This window comes from Trachymyrmex septentrionalis, unplaced genomic scaffold (genome assembly GCF_001594115.1).
Source record: "Trachymyrmex septentrionalis isolate Tsep2-gDNA-1 unplaced genomic scaffold, Tsep1.0 scaffold33, whole genome shotgun sequence".
NCBI lineage: Eukaryota > Metazoa > Arthropoda > Insecta > Hymenoptera > Formicidae > Trachymyrmex > Trachymyrmex septentrionalis.
Window position 1 is genome coordinate 1,038,382 of NW_017305494.1, and position 14,758 is coordinate 1,053,139.

Below are 14,758 nucleotides of genomic sequence, written 5' to 3' on the forward strand. Positions count from 1 at the left end.
AGGATATAGGGTGATAGAGAAATGGGAGTGCAAATTTTCACGAGAAAAGCGCGAAAATTACGAGATGCGCGCTTTTCTCGAAAGCCATCCGATACTGATCAACCCTCCTCTCGACCCTCGCGAGGCGTTCTTTGGCGGTCGTACGGAAAATATCGTAACTCGATACGAAGTTACAGGTACGGAGAAAATACGCTACGTGGACGTGTGTTCTCTGTATCCGTACGTATTAAAAACGGGTACTTTTCCGTTAGGCCAGCCAACGATTTATATCGGAGAACAGTGTTCGGAGCTGATTGGCGCAGCTCCGAATTTTAATTTCGATTGTGTCGAGGGTATCATTCGTGCACAGTACTTCCTCCACGCGATCTTTTTTACTCTATACTTCCGTACCGCATACAAGGCAAATTGTTGTTCGGGCTGTGCCGCAGTTGCTGCGAAACGTTCTCGCAGGGCGAGTGCACTCACGATCTCTCCCCGCCGATCGTGAATTCGTAGGAGCGTGGGTATCTTGCGAATTGCGCAAGACTCTCCAGAAAGGTTATCTCGTAACGAACGTGAGCGAAATATGGCAGTTTAGAGTCACGCGATTCGATCTTCGTACAAGGCAGGGTGATTTGTTTGCCAAATATATCAACAATTTTTTGAAATTAAAGCAGGAAGCTAGCGGATGGCCGAGCGAATGTCTGGATGACGAGAGTAAGGGACAGCACCTTCGGGAATACGAAAAAACCGAAGGTATTGTTCTCGATAAAAATAATATCGCCCGAAATCCAGATTTATGTTCGGTCGCAAAGCTCTGCTTGAATTCTTTCTGGGGTAAATTCGGCCAACGAACCAATCTGCCTAATACAGAGATCGTAAAAAAATACAATCATTTGGCAGCGTTGCTCACGAGTTCAGAGCACGAAATAACCAATATATTTCCTGTCAACGACGAGGTAATATATGTTTCGTGGCGACTACGCGAAGAGACGGTCGCTCCTTCTCCGCAAACCAACCCGGTAATCGCGGCTTGGACGACGGCACAAGCGCGACTAATATTATATAAATATTTAGAGAAGTTAGGTAGTCGCGTTTTATATTGTGATACAGACTCGTGTATCTATGTAAACAGAGGCGAACCGAGCGAATACGAGCCGCGTACGGGGAATTTTTTGGGCGATATGACGGACGAGCTCGAGAACTACGGCCAGGGCAGTTTTATTGAGTCGTTCGTGTTCGGAGGCCTGAAATTCTACGCGTACGTCGTTCGTACACCGGAAGGTCGCCGACACGAGATTTGTAGAGTTAAGGGAATAACGTTAAATTACGAGTATAAGAACTCGTGTATTATAAATTTTAATAGTATTAGGAAATTAATAATAGATAATGAGAGAGAAAGACGCAATGAAGAAGAAGAAGAAACGGGCGGGGTAACGATAAATTTGCGTTTTAGCGCAATCCGTCGCACGGCGTTTCACGAAATCGTAACGCGAAACGAAACGAAGACGTGCGCACCGTATTGGTAAAATGTAAATTTATTAATAATCGTTATTCCCTTCTGTATGGCTTCAGAAGAGAATAACGTCTTCTTCTTCTTTTTCTTTCTCTCACTTATATTTTAAGCTCGCGAGTTTTCCGCTTATTCGCATAGTATTTAAGCATTATGTAAGAAAAACATAAATTTAAGTTTTTTTGTAAATAATAAATAGTCTAAGTATCCTTCTTTTGCGAAAAAAGCATTTTATTAAAATTGTATCAAATAATTTAATGTAAAAATGTAAATATATAAATGTGTAAAAATATATAAATGTAAATATTTAATTATAATAAAAATGTATTATATTGTTTCTAAAAATAATTGAATTTTATGTATAAGAGTTAGCAAAAATATAAACAACATAAAAATTTAAAATTATATATGTTTCCTTTTTTTCTTTCCTCTTTTTTAAAGAAAAGTAACGAATAAAAATATTTTTTTACTTTAAGGAAACAAGAAGAAGTGATTTATTACATAATTCTAACCAACCTTTCCGATTTCTACGAAAGCATTTCCCTCGCAGCAACATCGCGGTAGTGGCATCGGTAAGCTTATCGATGGCGATGTCGCGTACTCACTTAACGATAGAAATATACGCCGATTGCAAATCTCTTTGACGCGCGTGAAAATAAGCTTATGCGCGTCGCGGCGAGATTAGCTTTTCGCCAGCCGCGGTGCTCTTCGCTGACAAGCTACGCTGGCACTCGTCCGCCGCGCGAAGGAGGCCCCCCGTCGCGTTGATCAGCTACCTTCTCTTAAAATTATTTTTTTCACGCGTTCTAGAAATTAACAAAAATGACGTTTTCCTTTTTGCTTTTGAAGTCGCGCACGAAGATCGTTTGCTCATTTCGTAAAATGGACGTGCGTTGGAAACATCCTTGAACGTCGATCGTATGCGGACCGACTGGTTGCGGGAAGACGGTCTTCGTGAAGGCTTTTCTCAGGCATTTATCTCTCATGTCCGACGTGTGCTTCGAGAGAATTTTGTTTTATTACGCGGAATGGCAAGAAGCCTATCGTCGATTACAATACGATACGCGTGTAAAAGAACAGCGCTGGGGATGCAGCTAAAACGGTGAAGAAGAAGAATATAATTGAATTTCGCGAGGGATTACCCCGTCCGGAAGATTACTCAAACGATCCGCTTTCTCCGAAATTAGTGATAATCGAACTTATGAGAGAATCGTCGTTGTGCGACACGATCGTGGATCTTTTTACCAAAGGCAGTCATCACAAGAATCTCAGTGTTATTCTTATCTCGCAGAATCTATTCCACCAGGGGCGTGGGCAGCGCGATATATCGCTTAACGCGAATTGCATTGTCGTTTTCAAAAATCCACGTGATCGTGCTCAAATTCGTCTTAGCGCGTCAAGTCTATCCCGACGATCCGAAATTTCTAAAAGAGGCACTACGACGCCACATCGAGGCCTCACGGGTATTTGTTACTCGATCTGAAACAATCCGGACGAGTATCGATTTCGAACGTGTATTTTTCCCCAGGATACGTTTCATTACGTCTACGTGCCGCGTAGATCGTTTTCCAGCGGATACATATAAAAGTTGAGTACGGCTAATCGCGTATCAGTCGTAGATTTTTCTCGCAATGAAGGTGAGTGAAATCGCACAGAGTGAGGAAATCGCCACACATTCGATCGGTAAGAGAAACGTCTGTCCCCTCGCGGCGCTCTATCATTTGAACAAAAATCAGAGCACAACCTTCTTGCGTAACGCTGACGAAAAACTAATTCGTTGTATATCTGTGAACGTGTTTTTAATACATTCAAAGGTAACGTCTCGCTCGAATGGAGTGAAAAAACCGGTTAACCAAATACAAAAAAGCGCTGCGTCGCGTCGTTGCAAAACGCGGTAATTGGAAGGATAGAAGAAAGCTGTTGGTGCAACGAGGCGGATTTTTACCCTATATTATCGGACCTATATTATCGACCTCATCACTAATTATCGAAGGAACGAAATAGTAGAGATAAAACGTTATGGAGAGAGCTAAAAAATGGTTTTAATTTCGGCGGAAAATCTGGAGAGAATGCAGCATCAGCTACGTCAGAATCCGACATCGTTCATTGACGGAGAATTAAAAGAAATAGCAGTACCGCAAAATTCGGATTGAGCACTAATAACACAACGCAAACCCCGGGAACTCATCTAACACGACTCGATGCGCCAGATGGCCTCGTGATGAAAACGAGAGAAAATGTACAGAGAGCATTATGGAGATACCTACGGTTTATCCGAGAAATACGAAGACAGAAAGACATACGTAACAAAAACGAAAATGCAGAAGACAACGCTACACGAGATGCCTCCGATGATAACGAGACGACGAACGATGACGTTTTTCACGATCTCACATCCGATATACCACTGTCATCACATTCCAATAGTAACACAGATATTACAGAAAAATTTCGAAATTTCGAGCGAGCATAATCATATGATGAAAAGCAGCGGGGAAATACTGGAAAGCGTACCGAAATCTTATCGTAATCATGCACACTTACTGATGAAACATTTGCTTCGAAAAGTTGTGCCCGATAGACTTAGTTGGGATGAGCACGAAATCGTTATAGATGGTAACGTCGTGGAAAGATTCGAATATCACTGACTTAATAAACGATGCAATGCGCGAGAGAAAAACCGTGAAAGCAGTGGATAGAAATCAGTTTGCACGATTACTCCGTGTGTTGAACATACCTTCTGCACTGGTGAGAAATAAAAGTTTATTGTCCACGCACGCTGATGCTGTAAACATCGTAAAACTTTCACCGCGCGCGAGTTCCACGCCTTACATCGAAAGAGCGAGTTCCACGTCGATTGTATCGAGAACCCGAGGAAGGAGAAAAACGTAAAAATTACGAACAAGAAATAGACGAGGAAAGCTCGCTGATTTTTTCTCGCACACGAAAAACTGATACCCCCTCCCCCCCCCGTATCTTTGCAAACAAGCAAAAATCGACTGCTCGGTTGGAAAAAATTAAGATAACGAAAATTGAGATGACGTTTGAAAAACTATACTACGATTCGTCGAATTATGCGGGTTATTCGGAGGTGGATAATCTAACTCGCGCCGTTAAACCGAATTTCTCATGGGGAGAAGTCGTACGCTGGCTCGAATCGCAAGATGCATTGCACCGACCATTGCGCAGAAAATTTCCTCGATTGCATTACAACGTGACAAACATTGATGATGTGTGGGAGGCAGATTTGATCGAACTCCGAAATCTAAAAAGTTACAACGACGGTTATTCTTATTTGTTAGTAATTATCGATATATTAGGTTAAGTAAAAAGTCATCGCGTTTTTTTAAAAGACATCTATCAGTAAAAACCGCAATTACTTTCTTACCAACAATATAAATATATCTTGATAGAGTAAAGTTTCAGTTTTAAAAATCTCTTTTTTAAATTATACGATACGACAATTTTTAATGGAGTTATGAGCAATTAAAGTCAAAATAATTCTTTTATTTAATCCGCGATAACTCAGTAATCAAAAGTCGTAGGAATATTAAAAAAAAAACGATTTTATAGGGAAAGTATCAAGCTTTCACGATAGGTAATCGAAAATTTTCTCAAATTCATTTTGGACACGTTACAAATTCACAAAGTGAGAAGAAAATTTTTCGTCTTTTTCAGCTCGTAGTTTTTGGTATGTAAAAATTATCAAACTCATATAAACTTAAAAAATGTGATAAGCTTTTAAAAGTAGAGATTTCAAGCTTTAAAACCCTTTTTTTAAATTTGAATTTCATTCATTATTGACGAAGATATTGTATATACAACTTTGAGCTAAAAAATACGCGATGACTTTTTACTCAACCTAATATTAAGCAAATATGTATGGGTAGAATCGCTACGTGACAAAACGAGCAACAGTGTGATAAAAGTTTTTCAACGCTTACTAGCGAAAAGCGAAGGACGAGTACCTGTATACTTACAAACGGACAAGGGTAAAGAATTTGTCGCGCACCCAATGCAAAAATTTCTTAAAAAAAACGATATTCGTTTTCGAGTAACACGCAATCCGGACATTAAAGTCGCCATTGTCGAGCGCTTCAACAGAACACTGAAGGAGCAAATGTGGCGTTATTTCACGCATAAAAATACGCGACGTTACATTGATGTTTTACAGGACGTTGTACGTGCTTACAATCACACGCGTCATTCGTCCACGAGAATGCGGTAGTAACGAGAGAAAACGCCCGTATCGTACGTGAAAATATATCACGTCGTTGAAAAACGACATATTAAAGAAATGAACGCAAAAGATTAAATATCGCGTTGGAGATCTCGTTCGTATTAGTAGGGCGAAAGTAGCCTTCGAGAAAGGTTACGAGGCTAAATGAAGCGAGGAAATATTTCAAATTTATCGTAATCTCGATTGGCGAAATCCTCACGTGTACGAGCTGCAGGATTTAGCAGACGAAGTCATAGACGGTATTTTTTATGAGCAAGAATTAGCTCGAGTTGAGAAAAACCTAGAGGAAGAACCATTTATCGTTGATCGCGTGATAAAGAGTAGAGGGCGAGGAGCTAATAAGCAAGTGCTAGTTAGCTGGCGTGGTTATCCCAGTAAGTTTGATACCTGGATTCCGGCATCGAGTTTAATTTCTCTTCGCGATGGAGGAGGAACAATTTCTTCTGGTACTCCCGAGTAACAGTAGTATGCGCCATTTTCCGAATAATACAATGTCGTCCTTCATCACGGAATTACCTCACTCTATAGTGTTACATGGAGAATGGGAGGTTGCGATAAGTGAGATTCAATTTCCTTGCACCTTTTTACACGTACGTCATAACGAAAATGTGATCAGATTCGTCGATGTTAAACCCGATGAGGAGACGAATGGTCCGTTTACGGCAAAAGAAGCTTCATTTCCAAATGGAATTTACAACGATATCCATGAGCTTATTGAGGCGATTAATATCGTGTGTAAAAATGTCGTATTTTTATTTCGAACAGCAAAGAGCGTCTGGCGGCAAAATCTATATAAGTATTAACTGCGACGAAAAATGCAAAATGCTACGTCATATAAACTTTTCCGATAATCTTCTACGAATGCTAGGTTTCTCAATTGCAATTTCAATAAAAATGAATTGTATTCCAGGCTCTTGATACGTAAACCTAATTCCAATGAGACAGAAGAGAAAACTTTTCCTACTCATGGATTTAATAAGAAGACGGGGCAATCACGTACAGTCGGTTATTGAAGTGTCGAATCCTATCCCTGATAAAATGTTCGTATATTGCGATATTTGTGCGCCTTATATAATATAACACGCGATGTGCGTACTTCTCTTCTCAGAATAGTACCGATCGAGATACGCAGTCATAATTACGCATTTGGTGCAAATTTGGTGAAGCATTTCTCATTTCCAAATTATATCCCCTTGCAATGAACAAATTTCAGAACGATCAAAATAGATATAAGAGATCATCTTGGAAATATAAAATTTCATTCGAATTCGGTACACTGACTGTGACACTGCACTTTAAACGTAAGCAATAACTTTCTTTCGTGTACGCGAGCGTGACGGTAACGCCAGTCTATAGTTAACAACTCACAATGGAATATGAGGATTATTTTGATGCGCGGGATACCAATAGCAGAGGTGGAATTTCACGTGTTTTTGTCGGTTCACCCTATCAGCGCGGGCATGGAATCGGAAGTTTTCTCGCTGGGGTTTTAGAAAAATACTGCCTTTGCTAATTAAAGGTGCGCTTGCTGCGGAAAATAAGTTTTACGCGCTGGAATTAACATGATAGAAGACGTCGAAAATAATAAACCGTTAAAGGAAGCGGTCAAGAGTCGGCTCGCGAAATCGAGGGGTAATCTGAAGAGAAAAGCCAAAGAAAAAATAAGTTCCTTGATAAGAAGATCTGGATATAAAATATCTACGAAATCCGCGGCGCTTCAGTTTCCACTCGGTAATCGAGATAGACATATCGCGCATCATAAACGACGTCGGGGGATCAAAAGAAAATCATCGAGTAGTACCACAAGGAAGAAGAGCAAAAAAGTGACGAAGAAGAAAAAGAAAATTCGTGCTGCTGGAAGAAAAACCAAAAAACCATCCGCTAGGAAACATCGTGGCAAGAAACGCGATGTATCCGACATATTCTCTTAATTGAGATACGATTTCGCAGCTGGAGAAAAGTATGTCCTTTCTTCATATCCACTCGAGCGAGTGTACAAAGAGCGAACTCGATCTCTTCTCTCTGCCACGCAAACCAGCATTGAAAGTTCGTAATGGATTTATTACAAACCCGTAACTTCGCTCGCAAACGACTCGCCCATAGAATTTGTCATACCCGGACATGGAGAAGACTATCTGGACTTCACTCACACCATGTTGAGCCTTCGCATACGCGTAAAAAGCGAGCGTGGGGAGAGCACATCGGTCGCACCCGACGGCGGGGCAAAAGTAGGCCCCGTAAATCATTTACTGCATTCCATGTTCAACCAAATCGACGTATATTTCAATCAGCTCGTATCGCCAAACAACGCTTACGCGTACCGCGCGTACATCGAAGCGTTATTAAATTATGCTTCACCTCCCTTATGCAAAAACCTCCCATCTAACCTCTTGCTTATGAGACGCGGATATTCCTGGTTACACGGACGACACGTTAGACGCGTCAAATCCAAATACAGCGCTCGAGAGACGCGCGCAACATTCGAGGAAATCGCGCGCTAGATCTCATTGGTCACCTTCACTGCGACGTTTTCAATCAAGATAAAATTTTAATTAATGGAGTGGAGGTTAGAATGAGACTCGTACGCTCGAAAAATTCATTTTGTCTTATGGAGAGTAAAACGCTATCAAAAATACGTATTCTTGACGCCAGTCTACTTGTAAGAAGAGCAAAAATAAGCCCGGGCGTGCTCCTCATACAAGCACACAGATGAATAAAACTACCGCCCCCTTACGAGGGTCGAAGTTAAAACATTCACGATACACGCCGGCGTCGTGGGGGAATCGATAGACAACGCAATACTCGGACAGCTACCAAAACAAATAATAGTCGGCTTTGTCGATAACAAGGCGTTTAACGGTGATAGAAAATTAAACCCATTTAATTTCAAAAATTACGGAATAAATTTCTTTTCACCGTACGCTAATGGCATGCAAATTCCGAGTAGACCGATACAACCAAATTTTTCGAAAAACGAGCCGTTCTACGTTGAAGCATTATTCTCGGGAACCGACATTCACTTTCTGAACGAGGATAATTCTATAAGTAGAGACGATTACGCCAACGGCTACACTCTTTTCGCTTTCGATCTTACTCCCGATCTATCCGCTAATTGCGCGGGACATTGGAATCTCGTAAAACACGGAAGCTTACGATTAGAAGTGAGATTCGAAAAAGCTCTTTCTGTGACTATTAATTGTATCGTCTATGCCGAGTTTGATAACGTTTTAGAAATCGACTCCTCACGTCAAGTCATTGTCGACTTTTCCGGTAGTCCTACGGCTTTCGCAAGAAAATTATTTTCCCCCTACTACACATTTTTTCTCACCTAATTGGACTCGAGAATACGAAAAAGCTTCAGTCTTGTTCGCGACACCAACGTGACGTAAAAAAGAGTAGCAAAAAATCGAATATGTATAATATCATAATGGATATATAGTCATCGACATACAAGGTTTTCGCGATGAATAAAGTTTTCGAAGAAAACTTTATTCCGAAAGAAGTCGCGGTTCTAGCGATTAATGCAGCGATCACTGGATACAGGATTATAACGTCACCCTGTCCATTTGAAGATTTACCCGTGAGAACAAAACGAGAAAACAACTGGCTTACATGAAATTATCATGGAATCGAATGGTTCGATGGAGACGTCAATCCAAAAAACTTTACGATACATCTGCGTGACATTACACGACACGCACGCTACATCTATACCAGAGAAGGCTCGTTATCTGAGTAATCTACTTTCTAGAAACGTATATAATCTGGAGGGAATTTCTCCGAGTTTCAAAAATCTACCAAATTTCGAAGACCGTGGACAACGCTGCACGCATCACGGATTTCGAATCAGCGCCGAATCACGTTGCGCCTTACGCAACGCTTACAAATTGAAACGCTGGCTAACTATACGCCATAGCAGCAATTAAAGTTATGATAAACTTTCCTCGGAAAATTGGAGCGAGAGCGCCGTCGAGAGCGAAAAAACCGACAGCGAGAATTCTTCAATTCAATTTAAAAATCAGAAACACGATATCGTTCACAACATTGAAGCGTGAAGGAAAAATATCGCGACGAAAAAGGCGAATCAAAGCACGGACAAACAAGTGACAGACGAGGAGAAAAAAGATCTCTCAAAATTCGACTCGTGGACCGATAGAGATAAAGCTAACACTAACGTCTCGCAAGCATTTTAGGGAGCTCCACATTGCATACGCCAGCAAAAGAGGTACATTTTGAATTTATGCAAACATTTCCTTTCTCACGCTCTCCGACGACGACGAGAAATGAATTCGCTTTTTAACGCGTTACATCATCTCCGTGTACGACATGCGGGGGTCTATTCTGCCGATCGACTGCCGAGGGCACTGTGGACGAGGTCGACCGCCATTGTCGCTAACCCGGACGATCACGATCGACTCGGGCAACATTGGGTCGCCTTCTACATCGATGAACGCGGGACAGGAACGTATTTCGATAGCTACGGCTTGCCGCCCTTAGATCCAAGATTTCTCTTACGACTTTGACGAAACTCCACCACACATCGTTGGAATACGACAACGCTGCAAGGAATACTTTCTCAAACTTGCGGACAATACTGCTGTGTATTTCTATATTATTTGTGTAATGACTATAATCTTAATCAGTTTCTTGATCTGTTTACCTCTGATTGTAAGCGAAATGATCGATTGATTGTACAGTTATTTCATAAAATTTTTCTTCATTGTAAACATAAACTCGTAAATTCTCCTGCTGTATCATGTTCAAACGTGTACTCTTTTAAAACAAAATAACTATTTCATATAATATCTTTTTTAAATAAACGTTTTTGAACTTGTAAATATTGCCTTGTTTCTTACTCCTTCCCCTTCACCCTCATTTACAATAGATACATTTTCCCCCGTATTACAGACTCAGATAATGTACATTAAATACATAAAATATAAAAAGAATTTTTAAAGCAATGCTCGAAGACGACGCGTCGCAACAGCTAAACATGTTCGTTCCTGTTTTACCTCCCCTCCAAAATTCTTTCGAACAAAGCAAGTCTCTCTCTAGACCCGCAAATCTTCGTATAAGATCTCCTTTCTCATACATTAACAACATTCACTGAAACGCCTACACGTCGAAGACGTTGCTCCGCGACAACAAAAGTGACCGTCATAAAATTCGACCGCTATTTATCCCCCGCTGTTCGTACTCTACCCTCGCGACAAAAGAATGCTGTAGTTCCAATCTCCACTCACCATTTTTCAAACCTCCATTTTGTCTAAGGCCCTCTACCACCCACCCTTTCCAATCATCTTTTGGGTAGGTATGGAGCGAACCAATCAAATCTTGGGCAAGTATAGGGCAAATCAATCAGAACACACCATTTAATTACCCTATTACCCCATCCCTTCACTCCTCGACCAATTAGAACGCGCCCTTTCTCCAGACTGACCCGTCTAGGCCACGCCCACGGCGTCGGAGGGAGACGTGGAGGGGGTTTGTTTTGACGCCCCATGGCTGCCCATATACTACTGTATTAGTTAGCGAGGACGAACGAAGGTATCAGCGGGTTTTGTGACGCAGGAATAAAAAAATTGAGACTTTCTAGCTTAATACGCTCGCGTTCGGTGTAGCGTCTTTTCCATTTCTTGCGATCCGTATCCTCTAAAGTGGACTGGTGGACGGTGAAAGTTCCGAAAGCAGCTGAGATTCTGAAGATATATTTATATGTAGACAATCTGCTCTGGAGTGGCTAACATTGACGAGGCGCGATTGATCCGGGACGAAATGATCGCCTTACTGGCGCGTGGAGGCTTTAACATTAAGCAGTGGGCGTTCAACAATGGATGTATCATTAACGATTTACCGACACGAGCATTACACGCGAATCTTGCACTTGATGTAGACCATTCTTTAAAAACGTTGGGAATAATAGAACATACATGACGACGAAATATGTTACGTAACAAACCCGATAAAAATCATCGAGAGATTAACAAAGAGAAATGTATAATATTATCGCAGGTTGCGCAGATTTTAGATCTATTGGGCTTGTTAAGTCCGATTGTTTTATACGCCAAGAAATTGATGCAGGACGCGTGGCGTTTCGGAGTGCACTGGGATGAGTCAGTTCCGGAGTGTACATACACAGTTTGCTCGACAAACTGATAGATTAGAACTGATAGATTAAATTTCTTTTCCCCGTAAATTATTAGTCAAAAATGGCTGTGAGGTGCAAATCCACAGATTTTGTGACGCCAGCAATATTGGCTACGGAGCATGTCTGTATGTGTGCTCTAAGGGGGGGGGAGAGGGGGCGCGATCCATGGTTTCTAGACTGTTGTGCGGTAAGTCGCGAGTTGCGTCATTACAAACTATTAGGTTACCGCAACTTAAACGTTGTTGGGCGTTATTGTTAGCTCATTTGTATTGCGAGGCAAGCAGCGTTTTAAATGTTATACCTGACAAAAGTTTTTTGGAGTGATTCAACCATCGTCTGCACTGGTTGAAGACTTCACTATACTCGCTCAATACGTTCGTGGCCAATCGCGTCGCAGAGATTCAACAGCTCACCAGTGTGAGCGATATGTTCGATTGAAGGATAACCTGCCGACGCGGTATCAAGAGGTCAGTTACCTCGCGTATTTGCGCGAAATTATACCTGGTTCGCGGGATCCTCGTGACTGGTCAGGGACGAGAGCAAATGGCCTGACTAGATCACATAAGCAATTGAGGTTCCCGAGTTGAAGAAAAACGTCTGTTTACGGATGATATCTAGCGACTTGGGAATCTTCGAAAAATTCTCGTCTTATTTTAAACTAATTAGGGTATACTGTTATTGCTTTCGACGTACTAATAAATACACCAGGTCATTATGCGCGCAAGAACTCGAGAAGTATATGTATGTGTATTCGTGTATATGGCAATCAAAAGCAGTACACTTGGAAATTGTTAGCGATTTATCTTTCAAAGAATTTATCGGCGCTTTGCGTCGGTTTGTTACGAGATAGTTTGTTACGGAGACTGCCGCAGCACATTTTTTCTGACAACGGAACGAATTTCGTAAGTACAAATAACCAGTAAATTGAAGGAGTTATACATTCTGTTTAATTTTGATGAGCACAAATTTAATAATTAGATTTGTGAGCGTACATCAGATCATATGGCATTTTATACCACCGGTGGCATCGCATTTCGACGGTTTGTGGGAGTCGATGATGAAATTATTCAAACATCACCTTAAGCGCGTCATTGGAGACGCGCTTCCTATTCACCTTCGAGGAATTAAATACGTTTACCAAGTTTACGAAGTTGAGGGTATCCTGAATTCCCGACCGATTACGTCTTTATCCTCTGATCCAAATGACAAGATTTCTGGACACGATGGCACGCGAAATACTTAAATGAGCTCCAAAAGAGTGACAAATGGTAAAACATGGACTGAAACTTGAAACTGGAACAGTTGTGCTTATCAAGGATAAAAATCTGTTATGTATGCAATGGGTGCTAGGCAGAATAATACAATTGCATCCAGGCGAAGACGAAATCGCACGAGTTGCTACTGTTAAAACCGTGAGAAATAAAAAACTGGAGAAATAAAAAGATTCACATCATCTTTATGCCCACTACCAATCGAACAGAAGTTGAGCGATATGCGTATACATGATTATGCTAACATTTTGTATAAACTACATAACATGTAACATGCGTAACATTTAGTAAGCGAAACAATTAATAATATCAAACTCGAGTACAACAGTTGATCGCTCTTTCTACGTGGGGAAGTATGTTGCGTATCAAAAATCTATATATTTCGTGCACGACGAAATGCGGAAACAAAAGGTTGGATCATGGTATCTGCTTCTAAGCGTGTCACGCGTCTGTATCTGCGAATCAGGGCAATAGTCCCAAAACGTTCTCCGTACTTCGATTCAAGGTATTAGCCCCTAGGTGTCGTCGAATGCGGAAATCGAATATAAGTATAAATCGAATATTATCCAGTGTATCGTAAATATACGAACGTTTATAAATACGTTGTTACCTCACGAACGTTCATTCAATATGCTAGTGTTAACGAACAATATTTTATGTTAACATTGTAACATTTACGGGTTGCGATCCCAAGACATTAAAACTGTATACTATTACTTAGTATACAGTTATTACTTAGTAAAATAAACTACACGAAAACACAGTATAAAAATTTAGTGGTATTGTTTTGCACTGAATTATGGAACACTTATTATAGTTTCTAAGTACCGGATACTAAATAGAATTATATGGCAAAGCAAATTTTATTTCATGTTGTATAATAGCCATTTTATTTTCACGTTATATATTTTATTTCATGGAATTACATCAGTATCCAATATATAAATATTATCGTATTTATATACAATATGTAGGCTTCGAATTTTATTTTCAATTACACCTATATATAATCAGAGAGAAACCTGAGGCAGGACATGCCAGTCCAAAATCTGTAACCGCAAAATGTTGCCGCCGCACTACTGCTCCTTGACAAAATGGATGTAAACTACATAGCTCTGACGGTAATACGTCCACTTTTCAATTCCAGATGATAAATCGATAATTAGGTTCATACAATCAGGCTCCAATCACAAATTGTGCATCAGAAATATTCATCTCTACAATTTTACAAATGTGTTAATATTTATATTTTATAATTAAATAGCTGTATACATATGAATTAAGTTGTATTTCAAGCATTTTATTTTTGAAATTTTTTAAAAGTGGCTTACAATATATATTTTAAATATATATTATAATAGTCAAAATTATAATATAAGGTGTAGTAAAAAGAAATCTATTATTTTTCCAATAGATGGCTTTAGTAATATGTATTTCGCGTTGTATAAGTGCGATCGGGTTACGCCAAATGGCGTTAGAAAGATAAAATTTCGTACTAAAAAAACTTCTCAGACAGTTTTGTGATTGCTTGAGTCAGTATTGTTTGAGCGCGCGTCAAAGATGGACACCAACAAAGAGAAAATACGCCATATTTTACAGTTTTTCTT

The 14,758-nt window shown here is 40.3% G+C and overlaps 2 pseudogenes; both read left to right on the plus strand.

The window, feature by feature from the left end:
* LOC108750146 overlaps positions 1–2,975 on the plus strand; it is a 5,133-nt pseudogene extending 2,158 nt beyond the window's left edge.
* A 5,687-nt stretch (positions 2,976–8,662) lies between these two features.
* Positions 8,663–10,421, plus strand: LOC108750147 (annotated as a pseudogene).
* Positions 10,422–14,758: the final 4,337 nt, after the last annotated feature.